The 10,000-nt window shown below is 41.1% G+C and overlaps 1 protein-coding gene across 1 annotated transcript in view; it reads right to left on the bottom strand.

Moving 5' to 3' along the window:
• LOC144960124 (uncharacterized) overlaps positions 1-10,000 on the bottom strand; it is a gene marked incomplete in the record, with an annotated part of 388,686 nt that overhangs the window by 342,465 nt on the left and 36,221 nt on the right.

Raw genomic sequence — 10,000 nt, 5'->3', positions numbered from 1 at the left:
CAACTTTATCCGGAAGATTGTTTTTTAAGGGTTTTACGGCGCTTGCAACACATTAATGTCTTATCAGCGCCAGTAAAAAGGAAGAAAATGGGATAGTCGAAAGTTCTAGAATTACAATTAAAGCATCCAAGAGAGAGTAAGACAAAGGGGAATTGGGAACAAATAGGGATCAGATGTAAATTCCAAGAGCACACCACCAATGTACTTAGTCTGTTATCACCTATAAGTCTCACCTAGACACAAGCAAAAAATCCAACAAAGAGGAATAAACTCAAATGCTTACATTTCATTATACATTTTAAAATAACAAATATAATAATACATAACAGAGAGATGATAGAGGACGACACAGCTGGGTCGTTGGAGCCTCTGCCGTGTGGTTCAGCCCTAAGGGAGAACTAATCACCGTGCAATCCTCAGCAAGCTGCCTGGTTTGAATGATTTCATTCGACCTGTTGACTTTGGGTTGTTTGAAATTTAGGCGATTAACTCTCTCCTTACCAGCCATTTTCAGGATTTTTCCCAAAACTTCACTCCCCAACTAACACTAAAATATATACACAATAGCAGTAACTTCTTGCAATAAATTATTTCTTTAGCAAAACATGCTCTACAACACACACTGTTCATTTTCTCTAAATGTTATGACGTGCGGTTCTGTGGTCTAGTGGTATGACACTCGCATTCCGATCGGAAGGTCCATGAGTTCAAGCCTCGGTCGGCGCATAGTTGAGTCCTTGGAGAAGGCTCTTTACTCAGTCTCTTACCGTACTCAGGTGTAAAATGAGTAAATGGCCGTTAACAGCGTTGTCTCTGTCCGAAAAAAAAATGTAATATCGCATAATAGGCGTTATGTCCCGTCGTATATTCACACACACACACACACACACACACACACAAACACACACCCCGCTATCTCTCTCTCTCTCTCTCTCTCTCTCTCTCTCTCTCTCTCTCTCTCTTCCCCCTTCATCTTTATCCCCTAGTTAAAATATACATCGCCAAGATTTTGATTAACACCAGAACCAGCATGCAGACGTAACATTATTTATGAAACCTTTAATTTAATGGGAGTCGGGGGGGGGGGGGGGGGGTTCAAAACATCTTGAAACCATGTGGCAAAACTCGGTGACTTCTTAAGTCTATCTACCCACATTATAACATACTATTGGCCAAATTCCTTTTGGAACGCCAAGAGTTCATACACTCCAATGGGAGCGATCTCTATTCAGGTTTTCCTCCAACCGAGTCATCGATCACGTGAGATGTTGCTGTATAGATAGTATGCAGATGACGTCACTCAGTCCTTTGTTATTGTTTTTGCCATCCGCGTTTGTGAGTTTTTCTCACTAAACTGTATTAACCAGACTATAAAAGTTCATGGTTACACAGAGTTTGTGTGTTGGTCCGTTATACTTCCGGATGGCAATGTTGTGAACTCCTTGACCAATCGCATTCTATCTTTTAGGATTGAATATTACTGAATAAATGTAAACACGTTGCTTTGTTTATAAACGTTGTAAACATACACATGAGACAAGCTGTACAAAATTACCAATACGCTTCAACAGTCGTGAGGTCACTTCTCCGGAATGACGCAGAGTAACTTAGTAACTGGCTCCTCCACCTTCTCCTCCTCCTCCTCCTCCTCCTCCTCCACATCCTCCTCCTCCTCCTCCCCATCCTCATCGTCCTCTATTCTCCTCCTCCTCTTCCTTCTCCTCCTCCTCCTCCTCATCATCATCATCATCATCATCATCATCATCATCATCATCATCATCATCCTCCTCCTCATCATCATCATCATCAACACCTCCACCATCACATTAATTAGGACCGGACAGAAATATCTCGCCCACCCTATCACGATTTTCTAACATCTAATCCCCGCCTTAAGCCAGGAATTCGAAGTCATCATCTTGTGGACGGCACGTGCGTGCTGAGAGCTAGAGGAGTCGGTGAGTACTCGTCATTTCATAGAATGAATCAAGTTGACATCGCTCTTTCTTCTTGATTTTAGACCGTCATTTACGACCCTTCGCCTCAAAACGGTATTAAGTCGGGATGGTTAAGATGTTGAAAATTGAATCTAAAACCAGGAATATCAGACTTGTGTTGAGTTTGTATGTTTTATTGAGGAGAATGGATACCATATTTTAGGGTGCTAATGCCAACAATTTATATTTTTGACCAGTTTAACATTTAATTCGGCTTTTAAGAATCTGGTTCGTTCCGAGATAATATCGTTTTGAGACGCTGGGTCACATTTGGGTGATGGGTTTTTACTAAATGGATGGTGCGCCCGTTACAAAGAATTGACCAATCAGAATATTACCTGCCATTTAGCCCGTTTCGTTCCCATGACTATTTATAGATAGAATAAAGTTGACGTCACTAGGGTCTTCATTATTGTTTTTTTTATTGTTTTGTTTTGTTTTGTTTTGTTTGCCATCCGTGTCTTGTGAGTATTTCTCACTAAACTGCATTAACCCGACTAAAAACGTTCAAGGTTACACATAGTTTTGTGCGTTCGTCCGTTATACTTCCGGATGGCAATGTTGTGAGCTTCTTAGCCAAGCTCATTCTATCTACAGATAGTTCGAAGATGACGTCACTCAGGTCTTTGTTATTGTTTTTTTAGTAATTCTCACTAAACTGTATTAACCTGACTATAAAAACGTTCAAGGTTACACATAGTTTTGTGCGTTCGTCCGTTATAGTTCCGGATGGCAATGTTGTGTGCTTCTTAGCCAAGCGCATATTATCTATATTTAATTACATTCACAGCAACCCACATAAAGGGACAGGGTGGCTCAGCGGTATGGTCTTTGCCTCGTATCCAAAAAGGTACTGAGTTCGACTACGCACCGCGCTGTGTGGCCATATACAAGCCACATAGCCTTAGCTCACTTCGCGGCGCTGCACTGCGGCTGACGCCTAGGTTTTTCCGGACTAGATCCTAAAGATACATTTACCCTTAGGGATGAGTAAAGGGTATCTGTCTTTATTTTTGTTTTTATGTTCTATTCGCGAGCCGGATATAACCGTAGCCATCGTTATGTTATAGATAGTATGCGCTTGGCTAAGAAGCTCATAACATTGCCATCCGGAAGTATAACGGACCTACACATAAAACTGCGTGTATCCATGAACGTTTATAGTCGGGTTAATACAGTTCAGTGAACATTACTAATAAACGCGGATGGCAAAAAAAAAAAACAATAACAAAGACCCGAGTGACGTCATCTTCGAACTATCTATAGATTACCAACCCCCCCCCCACCCCCCACCACATCCACTAATCCATCCATCAACCCATCCTTTGACCCATCCAATAATCCATCTATCTACACATACTTCAATCTTTCCATCCACCCATCCACCCATTAACAAATTTATCCATCTGTCGATCCATCAATCCATCCATTCGTCCAACAATCTATCTATCCATCTATCCATTCATCCACCCATCCACCCATTAAAAAATTTATCCATCTATTGATCCATCAATCCATCCATTCGTCCAACAATCCATCTATCCATCTATCCATTCATCCACCCATCCACCCATTTATCGATCCATCCATCTATCCATCCTTCAAACCATCCATCCATCAAACAACCCACCAGTCTATACACCCATAAATTCATCCACCCACTCATCCATCTATCCTATCTATCCACCAACCTACCCATCCGCCCATCCATCCATCCATCCACACTTTAATCCATCCATCCACCCACTCATCCATCCATCCATCCATCCACCAACCTACCCATCCACCCATCCATCCATTTATCCATCCATCCACCAACCTACCCATCCATTCATCCATCCATCCACCAACCTATCCACCCATCCATCCACCCACCCACCCACTCATCCATCCATCCACCCATCCATCCATCCATTCCCCCACCCACCCACCCATCCATCCATCCATCAATCCATCCATCTACCCATTCACCCACCCATCCATCCATCCACCCAACCATTTATCCATCCTTCCACCAACCTACCCATCCACCCATCCATCCATTTATCCATCAATCAACCCACCCATCCATCCACCCACCCACCCATCCATCCATCCATCCATCCATCCACAACCACCCAACTCATCCTCCCATAGACCTAATCTGTCTAGGCCACTCTCGTGGTCGTGGCCCAAGCTCATTCCAAATCCCAATGCTCGTGCAAAATGCATGAGAAGAAGACCCCCGCCAGAATCCCTGGCCATCACCAGGACCTCGCAAAGCCACGCAAATCACCACCACAATAGCCATGAATATCAAAAATCGCCCACATCATCATCATTATCCCAACCGCATTACACAACTACAACTGCAACTACCACAACCATTAATACTACTACGATCACCACCACCAGTGCTATTACTACTACTACTACTACTACTACTACTACTACTACTACTACTACTACTACTACTACTACTAATATTACTACTACTACTACTACTACTACTACTACTACTACTACTACTACTACTACTACTACTACTACTACTACTACTACTACGACTACCACGACTGCAATCTTCACCACAACAACAACTACCACTACCACATACTTAAACATACAGACAAAAATGAAGCAAATACACACACACACACACACACACACACACACACACAGAGAGAGAGAGAGAGAGAGAGAGAGAGAGAGAGAGAGAGAGAGTCCTGTAGACAAAAATACTAATAAATGAACACGCCAAACACACAACATCAAACAAATTATAATTAAACTCAATCCGAAGCTACAACAAAACATTCTCCTTCCTCCTTCGCACCCCCCCCCCCACCCCTACACCCACTTTTCCTAATTCTCTCCCCCCCCCCCCCCCATACCTTCCCCACACCCATCCTTTACATCCCTAGATAAAAGAATAACAATAATTCTTTTCCATAGTTATTTTGTCTGCAAAAAAAAAAAATTCCAATTATCAAAATATTCCAGATGACAAAAACAAAACAAAACAGAAAAACAACGTAAAAGTGATGATTATAAAAAAATAATACCAAGACAATCTTAAAATAGCCATGTCGACTGTACTGTTGCTTCTTTTATACTGTTTTCCTCGTCATTTGCCAGATAAAATCAAAGCAAAGAAATTATAAGCCAAAAATAATTCTCTAATCCGATTCTAGACTGACGGACTACTAATGGGAGCTGGCCAATTGCTTGATGTGTGTGTGTGTGTGTGTGTGTGTGTGTGTGTGTGTGAATGTGTGTGTGTGTATATATAAAGAGGGAGAGAGAGAGAGAGAGAGAGAGAGAGAGAGAGAGAGAGAGAGAGAGAGAGAGAGAGAGAGAGAGAGGGAGGGAGGGAGATGAAGTAATTAACTTTGTTATAATTTCCAAGGTGTTCAAAGAAAACTAGAACTGTATTTTCCTTTACAAAAATACATGTAGACTTAAAAAAAGAAAACATTAAAAAAATAATTGAGCTTTATATAGCGAAATATCCACTAAATTGTGCTCAAAACGCTTAATAAGGAGTCCCTGGTCAACAGCAACATTTAATATGTAGGAAGGGACATGACGCCTGTTTGGCGACATTACAATTTTTCGGACAAAGACAACGCTGTTAACGGCCAGGTACTCATTTTATATCTGAATACGGTGAGAGAATGGGAGTAAAGAACGTTTTCCAAGGACTCAACTACGCGCCGAGCGCGAGGCTCGAACCCAGGACCTTCCGATCCGAAAGCGAGTGTCATACCACTAGACCACATAGCCGGACAAACTTTACTCCAAAAAACAAAAACACCACACAAAACAAATAGAGAATGAAGTGAATACGGTAGTTACCCGCAGCAGCGATAATTATGATTAATCGTTCTTTGACTTACTTGACTTAAGGCCTTTCGTTTCCTAATCATCCGATTGGGACGCCTCGGTTGCCTCTCTAATCATCCGTGTCATTTCCTTCCACTGTTCACGGTCTTTTGCTGTGGATGCTAATTTCGTAAGGTCTTCCTTTGATTTTAATACTTTGTTATTTTGAAGGCATTTTAGGTCTCATTTGAGGACAGTGTGAATTGACGTGGGTGGTCTACCTTGATATTTCTTGTGTCCGGATGGGACACAATCGTTATTTAGTGAAAAAAATTCGTGTGGTTTTTTTGGGTTTTTTTTTTCATAAGGAACAAACTTCCGTTTAATAACAAAGCTCTGCATTCAATCAAATTCTCTCTCTCTCTCTCTCTCTCTCTCTCTCTCTCTCTCTCTCCCTCTCTCTCTCTCTCCCCCTCTCTCTCTCTCCCTCCCTCTGTGAGTCTCTCTCTCCCCCCCTCTCTCTCTCCCTCCCTCTGTCTCTCTCTCTCTCTCTCTCCCTCTGTCTCTCTCTCTCTCTCCCTCTCTCTCTCCCTCTCTCTGTGAGTCTCTCTCTCCCCCCCTCTCACTCTCCCTCCCTCTGTCTCTCTCTCTCTCTCCCTCCCTCTCTCTCTCTCTCTCTCTCTCTCTCTCTCTCAATTGTGTTGTATTTGACATTATAATTTGCGTTGGTTTGAGAGTATTTCCATAACGACAATGAAAACAAAACAATGTGGGTTATCGAACCTGCAAATAAGTACAAGGAGGGGCACTCAATCCCTTTAGCTAGGAGCATGTGTGAAACTGGTAAGATTAAAACAAGAGATTATGAAGCGAGTAGGAAAGTTCCAGAAGACAACAGAGAATAAATAAAAAAATTCGCAGCGGCGAAGTGGACTCGAACCGACGACCTTACTGGTCGTGGATAGCTCATACGGTAGAGTCACGATCTCTCCGGCCAGGCGGAGTTGTCGTACCAGTAAGGTCGTGGTCGCGGGTTCGAGAACCCCCCCCCCCCCCCATCGCCGCTGCGAAGTTTTTATTCTCTATTGTCTTCTGTCACTTTCCTACTCACTTCATCTCTTGTTGTTATCAACATAAGTGCCTTCTCCACTCACTTTTCTGAATAAAACATAGGTACGATTCTAACATTGATTGTCTCCAGACAGATACTTCCCATTTGGAAGATTCCTTCACAAATGTAATAGTTGGAAAATGCGACAAGACACTTAATCGAATACTTTAAAACATTTCCCATTATCAAGAATGTATCAATCAATTACAGGTTTGTTCTTGTCTTGTCTCCCCCCCCCCCCCCCTTTTTGATATTACGAAATCCTGTCATTATGAAATAAACGTCGTTTGTTTTTTGTTGGAAATGATTATCAGGCAGAGGCCATACACCAGTGTCCTATCCAAAGGCTAGCAAGCAGTTGCTATTATCCGTTTCACGCTATAGAAATGGAGATAAAATCCGGCTCCGTGATCCCCCCCCCCCCCTCCCCCATGGCTCTAATGGACAGACAGATTTTTCCCGTTTACATATGGACACTTCATAAGTGTTACAGTCGGCGAACTGAGACCAATGCCTTTTAAACGTCTCCCGATTACAAAGACCTGACTATTATTGGGGGGTTTTGTCTCCCCCCCCCCCCACCCCCTTGCTCCCACTCCTTCACCCCCCCCCCCCCCTTCAACCCCACTTGATGTTACGAAATCATTGTCATATTATGTGAAATGAACGACGAGTGTTTTGTTAGAAATGTCAATTCCTAATCGAAAGCCATTATATAAATTCACTCACTATTTTTAAGCCGACTGATGAAATGAAAGACATGGAAACGATCGTTTCGGCTTATAAATACGTGAGTGAATGTTTTTATTCTTAAATGCTCTAACCTAAATTATCGAGCACTCTCGTACCTACAAGTTTCCACCAACACTCCTATATATATATATATATATATATATATATATATATATATATATATACATATATATATATATATATATATATATATATAGAGAGAGAGAGAGAGAGAGAGAGAGAGAGAGAGCGAGAGAGAGAGACACAAAGAGAGAGAGAAATACACAGAGAGAGAGAGAGAGAGAGAGAGCGAGAGAGAGAGAGAGACACAGAGAGAGAGAGACACACACACAGAGAGAGAGAGAGAGAGAGAGAGATAGATAGAGAGAGAGAGAGAGAGAGAGAGAGAGAGAGAGAGAGAGAGAGATAGAATGAAGTTGACGTCACTCGGGTCTTTGTTATTGTTTTTTGCTATCCATGTTTTTGAGTAATTCTCACTAAACTGTATCAACCAGACGTTCAAGTTTTCTGTTTTGTATGCTGGTATGTTATATCCGCCAATGGATGTTGGAAGTATTTTACCTAAACGCATAGCATCATTAGAATTGAAACAGTTGAAAATAAGCGTCGTTTGAGTTAAGTTCTCAACAATTTACGAGTGAATATTATATGAGAAAGGAGAGGGAAGGAGGAAGATACTTTTTCAAGTCTTTCTTTAGTAAAAAAAATATCGGTCTTTTGAATTTTCACTTTGTCGACTGTCAATACCATTCAACACCCACACTCTTCCTTTTGTAACCGATGGTAAACAGATGACTTTAAAGTGTTGTAATGGTGCAAGCGCCACAAAACTCCTGACAACTGACAATGATCAGATCGATTCTCATACAATTAAGGACGAGATTAGCGCCGGTGCTCATAATAATAATATTTCCATACATTGCCAAAACATCTTTTTATACATTTGGCCAGAAAAAATGAATTATTATTTTTTTAAATAGTTTTTTGGCTAAGAAGAACCAAACTTATTAACATTTAAAAATGATTTTAAAATCCTACAATTTCAAATACGACTGCAAGAAGTCTTAGGTTGAGTTATGTTTTGACGAGTGGCCGAGTGTGGGGGCGGGGGTGTAATATTTTATATATATATATATATATATATATATATATATATATATATATATATATATATATATATATATATATATATATATATATATATATATAACTCTATTGAATTTTGTATTTTCATTTTCTTTTTCTGGCCAAAACGTATAATATTATTACACTTATGCGTTTTGTCGTGGTGAGACAGAATATTTCTACTCGTCGCTCTAATGAGAGGATTACACTAATTAAACATCTGTTGCCAGCAGAGAGGGGTGTCCGGTTTCCTGTCTATAAATATCTAAATAGCTCTCTCAACATCCCCGAGGATTTGTATGGGGGTGGGGGGGGGGGGGGGGCTGAAAGCTGTGAGAGCTATGAGCTGGGAAGCTAGGAAGCTGGGAGTTGAGGGTAGGGGTGGGAGAAGATGCTATCAGCAAGTTATAGATTACGTTCCCAATCTGCAACGATCAACGAACGACGTGGACGAAAACAAAGATATGTTCTCCTCAACGTCTTCACTTTTTTTTCCTCGTCGTTCGTCGATCGTTGTAGGTTCGGTATGTAATCGTTAACTCACTAATACGGTAAGAGGGGAGCTGAAAGCTTCGTCGTCGTCGTTGTCATCGCCGTCGTGGTGGTAGTTATTTTGGATAAGTGTTTTTTGAGTGGCCGTTGTTTTGTTCACAAACAGTAACAGCTGATGATGATGATGATGATGATGATGATGATGATGATGGTGGTGGTGAAAATCGTTGAGTAATGGGGTAGGTATGTCGAGATGTAGCCAATGAATAGAGATATAACAAATATAATTGTTGAAATATTTTAGTTTTTATAGAGAGCAAATGGAATTTTTTTTCACATTCCCTGGACAGCAAATGGGACTTAACAAAAATGTGAAAGAGTCCCTGGGCATGATGGAGCCTTATCTCATCAAGATGTTACAGACATTAAAACTTGCCTTTTTTGGACATGTCAAGAGACATGACACCCTTGAACATGTTTTTCTGGAAATACCTTCCAGAGGGTAAAAGAGACTGAGGGAAACAGCGTAGTTACTGTAGTTGTCTCGCCTTAGAAATTGAAGGTCCTGGGTTTGAACCCTGTTCTAAGCGATGGATAGTTAAGTTCGTCAAACATTCTTGAATACATGGTTTTCATATAATAATAGTAGTTATCTACCCATGATACTAAAATATATATTTGTAATGTCAAGGCTATGTGAAGTCGCATCCTAAGGTTG

The sequence above is a fragment of the Berghia stephanieae genome, chromosome 14 (assembly GCF_034508935.2).
Source record: "Berghia stephanieae isolate SIO BIC M18660-M18661 chromosome 14, UCSD_Bste_1.3, whole genome shotgun sequence".
In the NCBI taxonomy this organism is placed as follows: domain Eukaryota; kingdom Metazoa; phylum Mollusca; class Gastropoda; order Nudibranchia; family Aeolidiidae; genus Berghia; species Berghia stephanieae.
The sequence above is the reverse complement of the archived record's forward strand: the minus strand, read 5'-3'. Positions and strand labels throughout refer to the sequence as shown.